The sequence below is a fragment of the Notolepis coatsorum genome (genome assembly GCF_963971535.1).
Source record: "Notolepis coatsorum genome assembly, chromosome: 4".
NCBI classification, from domain to species: Eukaryota; Metazoa; Chordata; class Actinopteri; order Aulopiformes; family Paralepididae; genus Notolepis; species Notolepis coatsorum.
In genome coordinates this window covers 99,402,522-99,418,088 of record NC_140168.1, presented here as the reverse complement: position 1 = coordinate 99,418,088, position 15,567 = coordinate 99,402,522, and the positions used below count along the sequence as shown (strand labels likewise).

General features: G+C 40.5%; 1 protein-coding gene across 1 annotated transcript in view; it reads right to left on the bottom strand.

Annotated features, from left to right (window-relative positions):
- Positions 1-6,891, bottom strand: part of LOC311226269 (perforin-1-like) — a 47,013-nt gene extending 40,122 nt beyond the window's left edge. The window contains exon 1 of the mRNA XM_084311673.1: positions 6,786-6,891. The gene's annotated coding sequence lies outside the window, so the exon portion shown is untranslated. The remainder of the gene's footprint in view (positions 1-6,785) is intronic.
- Positions 6,892-15,567: the final 8,676 nt, after the last annotated feature.

Below are 15,567 nucleotides of genomic sequence, written 5' to 3'. Positions count from 1 at the left end.
TTGCAGGATGCGCTTGTTAATCTTAAACTAGTACTCAAACCAAACAAAGTTCATGCTCTTCTCTAAAAGGTACCGTCTGTGATCATCTGCATTTACTGTATCTACTGTGAATGGGTCTATTATTGAGAGAGTTAAAAGGGACGTGCATTGCTATTCCTTGCACTATTTGGGCAACTTTACACAATTCCTGTGAGTCTATTGAACACATCTGTAAGGTTTTTTCAAAAAAATGCATTGTTTTATATTTCTAATCAAGTATTCAAAAGCATAATTTTTCTCCCTTTGGATTTCAGGCCGTGTTGGCCTGGCTCCGCCCATAAGCGCTTTGAAAGAAAGTCACCCACACAGTCTGCGACTGGCACAGAGAGAGATAGAGAGAGATTGATGGGGATACTAATTAATATCGCAGCGGGGGGGCATAATCCCACGGGAAAATGCATTGGTAACTTGTTTCAAATGACAATATATACCTCTGTGAATATTATTGTACGGATCGGAATACGGGCGTGTGCGCGTCGGAGCATGCGCAAAGATATTTTGACAGTGATATGCTGCTCCCAACTGTGAGGGACAGAGAGAGAGAGAGAGATAGAGAGATAGAGAGATGCGTCCGAAAACACACATACACAGTTGGGTTTGTGTGTAAATGCTCCCGTTGCTCTGTATCCCTCTCTCCCTCTCTCTGTCGGCACCCGCACAACCCGTTTGAGGATATAATTCCACTCGCTCTGTTGTTGAGCGATGTGGGCGGTGACTACAACCAGTACCTTATTCACGTCAGCAATACTGTCAAATCAGAACGGCTTAGTTGAGTGAGGGAAGATCTCATGAACTCGAGACTAGACTGATGAGTCAATATGGTAATTAGAGACACAGACCCATTGATACTGACCCCTATTGCTATAAAACAATGCTAAACACTGGAAAGGCCATTTATAATGCACAGGACCTTTAAAGAATATAAATACCTTGGCATCTGGCTTGATCAGAAATGTACAATTAAATGCCATGTAGATAACCTTGCAAGAAATGTGCGACAGAAGGTTGGCTTTTTGTACAGAAACAAAAGCTATTGTCCTATGCTTAGCATAAGGAGGGTTGTTGAAGCTATTTCTGTTTTGGATTATGGACACACAGTTTATAGACATGCTGCTGCTTCTACTATAAAGCCACTTAAGGTCCCCAGAGTTTGCACTGAATTAGGAAAGTCTGCTTTTAGCTTCTGTGCCCCCGACACATGGAATCTTTTGCAAAGCACTTTAAACTCAATACTTGAGTATCCATTGGTCAGTTTAAATCTATAATAGCCAACCAAATTGTTTAAATGGTTAACTTTTCTGTTTCTATATTATTTGTGTATAATGTACCCTCTTAAAGGGAATACGCCAGGTTAGTGAGCTCAAACATGGGATGGGCATTTTACAAATGTGCAAGAATCTAACATATTGTAGCTCCGCCTTACTCACCATGGATCTTTGCATGTTTGGGTCGGATAATCTGCCTTGTCCACCCATAAACTTAACCATTGGCATATTTTTATTTATAAGGCTATTCTTGGTTTGCTTCCATCATACCTATGGATCTACATTCTTTAAAAAGGTATGGGAAGTTATTGTCTTCGCTCCCAGGACTTATTCCTACTATCTTTCCCTAAAGCCCGTACTGGATTGGGAAAAAGGGGGTTTAAGTATGTTGCTCCCTCTACTAATTATCCAAATCTTTGGTAGGTGGTCTCATTGGATGCATTTAAAGTTATTCTTAATGACTTTGAGGCAGGGACATCTGGCTGCAGATGTTTTGACTGATTTATATTGCCCCTGTATGGACCCTGAAGTCGATGACTTGTGATGAATATTGATGAATCTTTTTTTATTCTGTAATTTGTTCATTATTTTATTGTAAATGTAATGTTTTTATATCTGGTTTTAGAGCCAAACACAGTACTACATCAGCCATCACTCTGGTTACAAATTATATGATCTCAGCATTAGATAAGAAGAAACACTGCCCTCTTTGTAGATATGTCAAAAGCCTTTGATACAGTTGATCACTACCTGCTTCTAAAATCTAACATTGGCTTGGATGGTAATGCCTGTCTGGTTTTGGGATTATCTACCTTCCAGGCGTCAGTGTGTGAAGTTGGGTCAAGCCCAATCTGAATTTTTTTCCATAACTAAAGGTATGCCGCAAGGTTCCGTTTTGGGTCCTGTCCTTTTTACGATCTACATCAATCATATTGTTTCTTCTTTGTACGGATGTAATTTCCATTTGTATTCTGATGATACATTGTGTACTGTGATTCTGTTCAGTTGGCCATTGAGAAATGGCAGCTTTCTTTTGATGCTCTTCAGGAGGCCCTTGTTAATCTTGAATTAGTTCCTAATGCTAGTAACACAATATTTATGTTGTTTTCAAAAGCCAGACATATTGACTTTGATAATGTGCAGGTATCTACAGTCAGTGGCTCTTGTATAGAGAGAGTCACCGAGTATAAATATCTTGGCCTGTGGCTCGACGGGAAATGTACATTTAAGTTCCAAGTGGATAATCTTGATAGAAAAATTGTTGTTCTTATCAGTTTTGGAATATGGTGATGTAATTTATATGCATGCTGCGGCATCAGCTCTTAAACCTCTGGATTCTGCATATCACTCAGCTCTTAGGTTTATTAATGGTGACAGATATGATACTCACCATTGTGTCCTGATAGGGTGGGTTGGCCTTCTCTTGCAGAAAGGCGCAAAAAACACTGGTATTTATTTATTTTGAAAGCCCTTATTGGTAAGCACCCTGTTTATATCTCTTCCCGGCTAGATTGGAAACTATTCGACTCGATCTAAAGACTGGATGGTTCTTAGGGTCCCTCAAGTTTGTTCTGATCTAGGGAAATCCGCTTTTTCCTTTGATGCCTCTTAACTCTTGGAAGGTCCTCCATCTCTCTGAATTTGGTGGTTCTCCCTTCTCTTAGTATGTTTAAACATGTGTTCAGACCATTGTGTAACTGTGTACCTGTAACAGTTTTAGCTGATTTTAATTATTTTAGAGCATTATTTTTTTAATATTATTATTACTCTTTTGTGTTTCATTTTCTGTGAATATTGCTTTCTATTATGTACTGTTGTACGATCATCATTTCTGTAAATGAGGGAAACCTCAGAATCTTACGATAAAAAAAAAGGTTGAAATGAAATATCTGCAACCCTGTTAACACATTCTCTGCCACGCTTATATCCATCAATGTTTGATCTCTGCCACCACTTTAAGTCTATGGAGATGTTCACCTTCTTTGCAGGGCTATAACTTTTTAAATTGTATTGCTAAATTGACATTACTATGGCCCATTCAACATCGATTATCTATCGTTCAGGATGTAGGAACGTTTTACTTTTTCATCCACACATTCATACGAAAAAACCATCTAGAGTATAAATATGTGTTTATCGTTTTCTGCAGTATTTCCCAGAATGTGAGATATAGGCACAAATGCATATATTAGATCATCAAATGCAGTTTGATACCGATCGACGCTATATTAAAAATTTCAACTGTACATGGTCCTAAACGTTATGACTGATCATGCGCGGGTGAACGGAGGGGGGGGGGGGTCGTTTATAATTCCGTGATAGTCGTTAAATGCTTCATGTAGTATGGGTGATATATAGATCAGAGCAGTTTGTATGGTTAATAATAAAGAAAAACGCTGAAACTCACGGCAACTTCCTCGTAGCGTTGGGCGATGAGAGTGGAGCAAACAGATCCCAGTTATGTGATGTAGATCGAGGCGATCCAGTTCCGGTTTGTATAATACTAATATACGCCCAAATCATGTGGATTATTGAGTTATGACAACGATCCATATCCACGGTGTGCGTCTTGAGTCACGGGACAATAAACAAGTGGCCGGACAGAATTAGGGGACGGACCGAGCTGCAACGTGCATTTCCGGTTTGGCAACTCGCCGATCAGCCACATTTAATTTTTTTTAAACAGATTTATAAAATTATTAAAAATAAAATTGTTATGGAAAAATGATCAAAGCATTTTTTGTACAGCCTATTTGACGATTTCTTTATTCTTATAATCAGGATTTAGGTTTGTAGTTTACATTACTGTATATATATCCTGAATTTATCTTTTCATTGAAGCATCATGGGACATACATTTGTGTATGTATTTTTGTGTTGTTGTTTTAATATGACAAGGGTCCATTTAGTAGTAATGGGGAATTGGAAATGCCTGGGAATTGAAATGGCTGGAAATGACTGATGGCCATTTCTTTTGGTGATATAATGCAAATCTTAGATATTTTTTTGTATTTCATGTTTAACAAGTTCAAGTTTCTTTATTAGTTGTCATACAGAAGTACAGAATACTTTTATACAAAATGCTTCTTTCTGTTACGCTCCAGAGACTGTGCTAGACAAAAATAGATAAGTATAAAATAAAATAAGTATAGCAAGTATAAAATAGAAGTCACGTATGTAGACACAAGTGTTCAGTATGTACATATGTACAATGTTCAATGCAGAGTAGAAGTAACTGAGTTACCATATAATATACAATATACTAATATACAATATACTATACAGTGCAAAGCAGAAATGGGATGAGGTACAATTTAGGTACAATTTACAGTAAGGTGTAATGAGGTATGGGCTGTAGTGCAAATTCTTTAACAATAAATATAAAGTGTGTTTAGGTGTTCTAAAGTGTGTAAAGTGGGTGCTGCAGTGAGTTGTTTGTTTAAAGTGAGTGTGTGCTGTGAGTGCATTTGATGGTTGTTACATAGTGTTATTGTTCGTTGAGCATCCTGATGGCCTGGGGATAGAAGCTTCTTCTGAGTCTTTCTGTGCTTGCCATGAGACTCCGGTATCGCTTGCCTGACCGCAGCAGTTCAAAGAGGCAGTTGTTTGGGTGGCTGGAGTCCTTGATAATTCTCTTAGCCTTACCCATGCACCGCTTGTTGTAAATGTTCTGGAGAGTGGGAAGCCCCCCTCCAATTGTGCGTTCGGCTGAACGGGCCACTCTCTGTAGTCTGCTACGGTCTTGTGCAGTGCTATTCCCAAACCAGGAGGTGATATTGCCAGTCAGGATGCTCTCTATTGTACATGAGTAGAAGTTCTTAAGGATCTTCTGACTGACTTGGAACTTCCTTAGGCGCCTGAGGAAGTAGAGGCGTTGCCGTGCCTTCTTCACAACACTGTCAATGTGTGTGGTCCATGTCAAGTCCTCGGATATGTGGACTCCGAGGTACTTAAAACTGTTCACTCTCTCAACCGGTGCCCCGTCGATGCTGAGGGGGCTGTAGTCCCTGACCCCTGACCTCCTAAAGTCCACATTCATCTCCTTTGTTTTGCTGACGTTCAGGGAGAGGCTGTTCTCTTGACACCATCCCGCTAGGACCTTGACCTCTTCCAGGTAGGCCCTCTCGTCGTTTGCAGAGATCAGGCCCACCACTACTGTGTCGTCAGCAAATTTGATGATTGTGTTGTTGTTCCGCTGTGCCACACAGTCATGTGTGTACAGGGAGTAGAGGAGGGGACTCAGAACACAGCCCTGGGGGGCCCCTATGTTGAGAGTGATGGATGAGGAGGTGCAGTTGCCTGCTCTCACCACCTGGGGTCTGCCCGTCAGGAAGTCCAAGACCCACTGGCAGAGGTCATAGTTCAAGCCCAGGTCCCTGAGCTTGGCTATGAGTTTGGAGGGAACTATGGTATTGAATGCTGTAGTCAATGAACAGCATTCTCACATAGTTCCCCTGCCTCTTGTCCAGGTGTGATGCTGCTGTGTGCAGCACATGGGCTATGGCATCCTCCGTGGACCTGTTGGGGCGGTATGCAAATTGCAGGGGGTCCAGGTTGATGGGGAGGGAGGAGCAGATGTAGCCCTTTACTAGCTTCTCAAAGCACTTCATGGCTATGGAGGTGAGAGCTACAGGGCGGTAGTCGTTGAGGCAAGCAGGCTTGGATTTTTTGGGTACAGGGATAATAGTGGACTTCTTCAGACAGGTGGGGATGACAGCCTGTTCCAAGGACAGGTTAAATATGTCAGTGAATACCGGGGCCAGTTGGTCGGCACAGACTTTTAGGACGCTGCCGGGTATACCGTCTGGTCCTGCTGCCTTCCTGATATTTACTTTCTTAAAGGTCCTCCTCACCTCATGTTCTGTTACCCTGAACACTGAGTCTCCATCAGCAGCCCCCCCTCCATTCCAGTGGCTTGTAGGCTGGTGTTATTCCCAGCCTCAAACCTTGCATAGAAGGTATTGAGATCATTTGCTAGGGAGATGTCACTGTTCAGCTTGAGGGAGGTGCCTTTGTAATCCGTCATCGTTCTGAGGCCCTGCCACATAGCTCTAGAGTCAGCCTGTTCATATTAGAGTTAAATTTTATTCCTGTAGCGCCTTTTTGCTTCTATTACTGTCCTCCTTACGTTGTATCTCGCCACCTTGTGGTCCTTCATGTTGCCTGCCACAAGCCCGGCGTTGTATGCTGAGGTGCGCGCTTTCAAAGCCTCACGGACGGATTTGTCTACCCAGGGCATTTGGTTTGGGTAAACTCTAATTGTGGTAGTAGTTAGATTTAGTTAGATTTATTGGAATATGGAGATTTTCTTCAGATTCATCACAGTATTATGTCACCTTGAAAATGATGGTAATGAGAATCATGGAAAAACATGCATAGAAAGAATGGGGATATATTTTAAAAGATAAGTCTTGTCTTTGCATGATTTATTTCAAGCATCTGTATGAACACTGAAGATGGATTTACCCTTTAGAGCCTTACCTCCTCCTTCATTCACAGTTCCTTTAAGTCGTGGTGTTTTAATGCAGTCCACCAAGTAGACAGACAGCTCCTTTAGTCCCAGCTGAGAGAGGTGACTGCAAGACGCCATCTCCTCCACTGTACTGGATATCAATGGGGCTGTGGCCTAAAAATACAAGATAAAAACCAGTAACAATAAGAGTCTTGCAAAGTACAACGTTCACTCTCCCCAGAGTAATTGTAGATTGACATATTTGGGTGAGTGTTGTTTTTTTATGTTAGACATATCTTGTCACTAGTACTTGATGATGAGAGTGTCACCTTAAAGGGATAGTTCAGAGTTGTGGACATCAAGTGGTATGACATACTATAGTAGTATAGTTGATGCAGTGCCCTCAGTTTACACACAAGTCTCGTGGTCGGAGTTCTGACCTGGCAGAAGTTTTAATCACCCACAGCAGAAAACAGCGTGCCTCATTTTCTATGTTTCAAGACCCAGCATTTAGTGACGTCACAATGAGACTAGTTCCAACACATCATGTCACTCTGAAGCATTTAGTGATGTCACACAGACTAGTTCCAACACATAATGTCACTCTGAAGCATAAGACATGTTTTCTGCTGTGGATGATTAAAACTTTTGCCTGGTTATTGTGTGGAATAACACTTTTTTGTCTCATGGTCTTGTTTGCTGCCTGTCTGAAGCTTCCCGGTTCACTCAGAAGTAGGGATGGGTACCTTTCACATTTTAACCGATACGGTACCGGTACCGGTACCTGTGAATCGATACCGGTACCCAATGGTACCTTTTTTCGGTACTTTAGTCTCAAGAAATTTTATTTACCTACCTCAGTCGTGAAAAAAAAATCCAAACTTCAAATAATTTCAATTTCGACAGTTTTCGGCTTGCCATTGCTCCGACTGCTTTGTTGTTGAATCAAGTCAAATCCTAGGTAAGCATATATTGTGCGTGTGAACGTTGACATGAAAGAGGAAAAAAAGGAAAAAAAAAAAGGGGGGGGGGGGGGGGAGAAAAAAAGAATTGTATCTCACTTGAATCGATACTCGGTAATACCGACGTGTTTCGGTTCGGTACCTCAAAAGTACCGAATTCGGTACCCATCCCTACTCAGAAGCATGTCAGAACTCCGACCACTCCGAGTTAAGCTAATGGCATCGCATCAACTATACTACTAGCAAGTATTTCATACCACTTAGGCATAACAAAAAATATTGTTTGTTTCCTGTTGGTTGTCAGTTAAGAGTACATGTCAGCATGTACTCTGCCAGCATGTTTAATATCCATAATACTAAAGGTTTGACTAAGATTTCTATGAAACTTTATTTAAAAAAATTAAAAATTTAAAATATTGGATTTTTTTTTTTTAACTCATAAAATATATTGGGTCGCACCTAAATCGGCAGGGTCGGTCGGCAACCGGAAACAAACCATTATTTTGTTTAGGCCTTACTGTCCAAAAATCCAAACTATCCCTTTAACTCACAAGTCAGACAAGTGTTTGGCCATGCCAAGTTTCCCCACATGCTGGGGTACAAGATGGGACAAAAACAGGGTATTATGCTGCTTGGAGTTTAATCAAATCACATGCTCTGTTGGTCAGATTTTAAGCTTTGGGGAAATCCCCCCAATCCTGTTACCGTGTTTTAGCCTGGCATGGCCCGATACCCGTATCAATACATCCCTGGAAGACACTAGGTCAAACTTTGAAACTTTGAACTTTGAACTATAAATACTTACTTACTTACTTACTTATGCTCAACCAATGTATTGAAGAGTATACACTTTGTTTGGATTGTAATAAGGGGTGTGTGCACAGATAACTGGTTTGCCAGCTAACCACTTATTTGAAATGAACTAGATATTCAAAACGGTTCATTTGGAAATTATTTTGATACTGATATCAAAAAGATGTCATATCACATTGTAACTGGTATTGGAAAACTCAATACCATAATAATGTCAAAACTAGCAAAGAGTCTACCCAAAAAGAGTAGATTCCTGAACTCCTACAGTCTAAGGACTGGAGAACCTGCCTTTTCTCAGTCCTTGCCCCACAATGGTGGAATGAACTACCCACCCCAGTTAGGACAGCCGAAACCCGTCCAATCTTTTGCCGTCAACTAAAGACGCACTTCTTCAACCATTATCTCAAATAAAAAATAAATCTAGCCCTAACTAACCTTACGGTCATGCACTTGTCCTAATAAACTAACCTACACTTGAGAACATTGTTACTCAGCTGATAGAGTTGTGTCCTTCCTGATGACTTGTCATACAGAACTTGGATAAAAGCGTCAGCTAAATGACTAAATGTAAATGTGAGGTCGCTTTCACACCTGAGCTCTTTGGTCCGCTTTAAATCGAACCCTGGTTTGTTTCCTCGGATAGTCCGGTTGGTTTTGGGTGGTGTGAAAGCTCCTTCGACCAAACAAGTGAAATCGGATGTAGCTCTGTAGCCAAAATGGCCAATATGTGCCCACTTCTATCATTGTTATATCCAAGGGCGTGCCACAGGGATCGGTCCTGGGGCCGTTATTATTCATTTTATATATTAACAGTCTTGATAAAAATTTCTCAAATACTAAGATTTCATTTGTATGCCAATGATACTCTGATATACGGCTCTTTGTCAACTACAACTTGTTTTTAATATTGTACAATGTACCCTGTGTGACGTAAAACTTTGACGCTGACAAAACTAAACTTATGGTGTTTTCAAATGCTAAATCCAAGCCACTAAACCGTCCTTCTATCGCCAGTTTTCAGGGCCTTGAGATTGAGACTGTATCTCAATATAAGTATGTAGGATTCATAATTGATGATTCTCTTTCTTTTAAGCCTCACACTCAGCAACTAGCTAGAAAACTGAAGTTCAAACTGGGTTTTTATTTTAGGAACAAGGCTTGTTTCTCCTTTGATGCTAAAAAGAGGCTGGTTGCTGCCACTTTTATGTCTGTGCTGGACTATGGCGATGTTATATACATGCATGCATCCTCGAAATGCCTACACTCGCTGGATTCTGTCTACCATGGAGCGCTGAGATTTATCACACATTTTTTTTGTATTTTATTTTTTTATTATTTTTTAAACAAACATATAAACAAACATGACAACACACGATAAGATATACAAGCATTAATTGTCAGGGCACATCCAATGAGATCACATTTTAGTTAGTTGTCTTATATAAGATATACCCCTAATACCTGTTATCTAAAAAAACCTACACACATATGCTCAGCTCGAACCCCCCCCCTCCCGGACCCCACCTTGAGAAGTACCTCCACTATCCCTCGCACCTAACCAGACACTACCATTATAAGCTAGCTTTTATTCTCTCCACCACTTCTAACCACATTGACATTTTGGATTCATTGAGACCCAGAATTCTTGCTGTAGATATTTCATGGTAAATTACATCGAGATATGTAAGAAACCAAACTTTACGGCACATTTTTTCCGGTTGAAACCAGCGTGATGCGATCAGCTTTTTGGCTACTGTGATACCTGATAAAACCAATCTCTTTAGCTGTGGATTCACTGCAAACTCAAAAACATCATTCAATAGTAATACCGAGGGGTGTACAGGTATATTCCAAGATACGAGTTTTGATATTTGTTGGGTCACATCTTTCCAGAATGCCTTAACTGGTGAGCAGTCGCAATACATGTGCATAAATGTCCCTTCGTCCCCATTTGCACATTGGGTGCATTTGGAATCTTGTTTAAGCCCCATTCGGCACAGTCTTATAGGAGTCAAGTATGTCCTGTGAATATAGTTAAGATTGATTTGTTGATGATCCGGGTTCCTTGATGTAAGTCGGACATTTGCCCAGGCTCCTTGCCAATCAAAGTCATTTTCCAGGTCTGGTATATCCCTCCTCCAGACAGAGTCAAGTTGGAGGGTTTCATACGAGGACGTTAGTAATTGATGATAAAATTCTGAAACAAAACCTCTCGATGTCTCTCTTGCGTAGAAGAATTTGTGGTATCTGTGGTATTCAATTGGTCTGTCTAATGGAACACCGTGAGACTTCAAACATAGCTCTAACTGTTTGTGAAAAAGCCATGTGGACTTGGTGAGATAAAAATTTTTGCGTATTTCTTTATCACTACAAAAACCCTGTTTGTTAAAAACATCCCCTAATGAGTGTATGCCTTGCTCTTCCCATATAGGGAATCTTATAGGTCGTTTTCCAATTAAGAGTGCATTGTTATTGAATAAGGGAGTATGATTGTGCCATTTTTGTGGGTTAGGATCAGTGATGCCACTAACGCGTTACTAAGTAACGCGTTATTGTAATCTGATTACTTTTCCCCGAAAATAGTAATCTAACGCGTTAATCTTTACAAGCCAGTAATCTGATTGCAGTTACTTGTACAAGTGGCTGTGCGTTACTATTTCGTTACTATCTCATCATAATGCAGGCGGAATGCAGTATTTTCTTTCGTTTTCGACAGTCAAATATATGTTTGGAAAGCTTTTCCTTGTATTGGGGAGTGACGTCACAGCACGCAACCTGGCGTGTTGAGCCATGCTGGTGGGCGCGGCTGTTATTGTTATTTTCAGGCTGACCTAAACTGCGCGCTAGCAGGGAGAAGCTCGCGCTCGTATTCGTAACGCTTTCTTGCACTGGAAGTTCACTAGTCTACTTAACGTTTGTTAAGCCGGGTGAAAAAAACATTCACTTTGCGGAGGAAACAAAATACTGTCTACCGCATATGGAATATACAGCACAGCACGACCGTCGACTTCTACAGGACTCGGAGCTGCACCACCAGCCAAACAGTATGTTCCACCTTTGAGTTAAACATCTTTTGCATTGCACTATAATTCATGAACATGGAACACCATACTGCAGTATGTAGGTAGTAGGTTGTCAGTAGCACACTGACAACACTGCAGTATATATATATTCCCTCCCCGCCGTATATATTTCCCTCCCACCCACCCACCCCCTCCTAATGTACAGTCCCCTCCCCATCATATGTATATAATGTCATGATCTAGGGGTAACAGTACTGTATATTTGAATACCGCTTATGTCACAAATGTATCAGTACTAAATACCTATATGTCCCTATGCCATAAATGTCATGTATGTTGTGTATGTCATAAATGTCTATATGAATTGAAAATGGGGGACCCTGATGGAAACAAGACAAACGTCTTTCTCTGGTCTGCATCCCCTTAACAATTGTGTGTATTGAGCCGTACTGTATTGTACCCATTCTGCAATCTGTTAAATAAAGTTTTCATTCATTCATTCATTCATTCATTCACACAATAATAAATAATAATAACGTAGAACCATATCTGAATGGGGCAGGCCTCAAAGGTAGGCTACATATCAGCCTACATGTGGTGTTATTGACCATTTATCTTTTGTGAAATCTATAGATCTATAGATAGCAAGATAGGCCTACCTGCCCTATTAGTACATTTTACTCAAACTGAGTACATTTTACTAATTTTTTTTTGTCATTCTTATGTTGTGGCAGCAGCAGGGACGACGACTTCGTAACCTAGTTACTTTCAAAGTAACTAAGTTACTCTGATAATCAAGTAATCAGTAAAGTAACTAAGATTACTTTTTAAAGGAGTAATCAGTAATCAGTAATCGGATTACTTTTACAAGTAATCTGTGGCATCACTGGTTAGGATTTATTTTTTGTGATTCACGCCATATCCGGATCGCATGAGTAATTATGGGGCCAAATTTTCGTTCACAGTGCTTGATTGGTAGTTTAGTGTATGCTATGTCCTTCAGTCTATGTGGGGCTACTATGTTTTCTTCTATTTTTCTCCAGGATGCTAATGCTTGGGAGTCAAACCATGTTGTCAATGGACTTAATGTGTACGCCTTAAAATATAGGAAAAAATCTGGAAATGCCATGCCACCATCTGCTTTATTTCTCTGTGCGGTGGATCTTTTTATACGTGGTGGTTTGTTATTCCAAATAAATTTGTATGTGGAGGAGTGTAATCTTTTCCAGTAACCCTCTGGAGGGGGTAACGGTAGCATTGAACTGTGCTTGTACTGTGTTTTTAAGTTTTGCCCATCTATCAAGGTCGTCTTTGATTTTGTTTTGGATTTTTGTGTAGTTGTGCTTCACCGTTTGTCTTATGGTAGGGAATATTTCCACTCCCAAGCATCTGAAATGTTTTACCATCGGTATCTGTCCTGGGAGGGTTGTATCTTTTTTTGCAGGGGTGTTAAGTGGAAGGAAAGCCGACTTCGGCCAATTTATCTTAAATCCTGATAAATCACCAAAGTCCTCAATCAACTTGAGCAGATGAGGCAATGTGGTGTTGGGGTTTTGCATGAACAATATTACATCGTCCGCATATAAACAAATTTTTTGTTGTGTGCCCTTGATTACGATTGGTTCTATGGATTGGGATTGTCTTATATATTGTGCTAAAGGCTCTAATGATAGATTGAACAGTCCGGGACTAAGAGGACAACCCTGTCTGGCAGAGCGTGATACCGGAAATATTTGGGAGATGATTGTGCCTGTTGTAATCATGGCCGATGGGTCTTTGTATAATACTTTAATCATATCGATGAATCCTTTTCCTAACCCCATCCTTTCTAGCACTGCCCACAGATACGACCATTCCAGCCTGTCAAAGGCCTTCATAGCATCGCCTTAGGTATGGTGTCCTCCTTGTCGGCATCAAGTACGTGCAGTATTCGTCTTATGTTCTCAGTGATCAGGCGGCCTCCTATGAAGCCAGTTTGGTCCGGGTGAACTAAAGACGTCATATGCTTTTGTAATCTGATGGCTAATACCTTAGAGTACAGTTTGATATCTGTTCCGAGGAGGCTTAAAGGTCTATAACTACCGCACTCGTTGGGGTCTTTGTCTTTTTTAAGGAGGACTGTTATGAGTGCAATAGTCATTTTTATGGAAGTTCCCCTCCTTGACTGAGTATAAGATCATATTTAGTAATAAGGGGCCAATTATGTCCCAACAAGAAAGGTACATTTCTGATGGGAAACCGTCTCTTCCAGGAGCCTTACCACTTTTCATTGCGGTTATGGCCTTCTTGAGTTCCTCTAGTGTGATCGGTGTTTCTAACCGTTTAGCGTCATCCTCTGAAAGTTTAGGGAGAATAATTTGATTAAGAAATGTGTCCATTTTGTTTTGATCGAAGGTCATTTCTGATTTATATAAGTCGGAGTAGAATACTTTGAATGTATCGTTTATTTTTAAAGGATCTGTTACAAGTACTTGTTGTGCTCTAATGGTAGTTATATCTGCAAATGTTGCATTAATTCTTAATCGCATGGCTAATAGGTGGCTGGGTTTGGAACCATGGGAGTACTGCTGTTGTCTTGTGCTGCGTATTTGTATTTCCGATTGTTGTCTGTATATGGCATTGATCTCTATTTTTAGTACGTTAACTTGATTTTCTAGTCGAGTTGAGTTGTTGTATTTCAGAGAATTAAATAACGTTGAGTAAAGCGTTTCCAGCTCAGCCAGTTTTGTGCTTTGATTCTTGCGCATTTTGGAGGAAAAGCTATCCGTGAAGTCTTTGATCATTCCCTTTACCGACATCCATATTATTCTGGGGTCTTGCACCGAGTTTGCATTCTCCCGTTGGAATACTATAAGAGCTTCTTTGAGTTGTGTAATGAATTCTTTGTTATTAAGCAGCAACGAGTTAAATCGCCATCTTGGGGCTCGGGAGGATAGTATACCAAATGTACCTTTAAGGAGTAAATAACAGTGATCTGATAGTGCGTTGGGTATCATTTCCACTTCATAATTATCAAATAGTCTCTGTGATGCAAAGACATAATCTATTCTGGATAGTGTATTATGTCTCGCAGATCGACAAGAGTACTTTCGGGTCGTGGGATTAAGTAACCGCCATAAGTCATTTACACCTGTAATCTTCGACCAATCCTTTAATGCCTTCAATGAATTCTTTTGTTCGCTGGAAAAGGCGAGGTAAGATTTGTCCATCCTTGGGTTCCAGATGGCATTAAAATCCGCTCCTATTATAAATGAGTAATTGGGAATGTCTAACATTGCATTGGTTAGTGTAGTGAAGAAATCTTCTTCGTACAAATTTGGGGCGTATACCGCTATCAACGCTATTTTCCTGTTCTTATGTTCAATCTTAGCTATAGTTATCCGACCTTCTACATCAGACCATACTCCCTTTAGTACAATATTCAACTTACGTTTAACGACTATTGCTACACCCCGAGTCAGGGTTCGAAATTAACGGGGGCTTGGGGCAAAATGCCCTCGAAAATTGACCAAATGCCCTCGAAAATCAGTTAAGGGGGGCAAAAAAAGCCCCCGACAGTTTACTAATTATATATATAATTATATATATGCTCTACAGTGCGAGCATTTCCCTCATATTTGCCCCTAATAATATGTGTGTGTGCAAACCGGAAAAATAATTTACTTGCAATGTGCGAGACAGACGAGTGATTGTGAAGATTACAAAACAGCTCCGCTGTTAATAGTTCAGATTGAAACTGGACTGAAATTCAGTTTTTGGGTGGAATGTTTGTTCCAAGGAGGAGGGAGGCGGGGCCCGCTGCGTGTTTACAGGCACTTGAGAGGAATCAGAGGATGCGAACACAGACAGAGCGCTCTGCTCTCATCAAGCATTACACTGCTATCTTAACGTTAGCAAGCTAAGCATCTGCCATCTGCATAGCGCGACCTGTGTAACGTTAAGTAACTTGTGTTCGGCGGGGAAAGACCGTTCCATTTGTAACACAACTCCAAAGAATAATATCCAAATCCGAT